Here is a 617-nt window from a genome sequence, read left to right as displayed (position 1 = left end):
AGGTGGTTTACACAAATATGTGGGTGGGGCGATGTATGACGTCACGTGCGTGCGTGGGCTAGTAAGTTTTTCAAGCCGGCACAAGAAAAGGGCAAGTTGTTGGGTCCTGAGTGAGTCCCGACTTACGCTGTTTCGAAGTTACGAACAATGTGAGACTCTCTCTTCTCTCTATCTCTATCTTTTTTTTCCTCCAACTGTAGTTTCCAGAGGTGGCGAAAGTATTCACACTCTGTATTGTGCGTAGAAGCACATACATTTGTGTAAAAAATACTTTGGTAAAATTTACTTTTTTTACATTTACTTAGAAGGAAAAGTACTGAAACATAGACTCTGACATGTATTCAAGTACAAAAATAAAAATATGTTTTTGTTGTTTTAAAAACTTTGCACAAGAGATGAAAAAGATGGATGGAAAGATGCCCAGTATTATATTGCATAACAATGAGTATATAACATTGTTAGTTAAATTCCTGAATTTAGTATAACCATCAGAGTATTTGTAATTGTGCACGATAGGGGAAAAGCTAGATGATGTGCAGGAATCCATAAAGTGTCAAACAAAAGCTTCAAAGTATATCACATTCCTGCAGGTTTATGTAGTTTCATCTACACATATG

The sequence above is a fragment of the Hippocampus guttulatus genome, chromosome 17 (assembly GCF_054856545.1).
Source record: "Hippocampus guttulatus isolate MCC_2025c chromosome 17, RoL_Hgut_1.0, whole genome shotgun sequence".
Lineage (NCBI taxonomy): Eukaryota > Metazoa > Chordata > Actinopteri > Syngnathiformes > Syngnathidae > Hippocampus > Hippocampus guttulatus.
Note: the sequence above shows the minus strand (reverse complement) of the source record.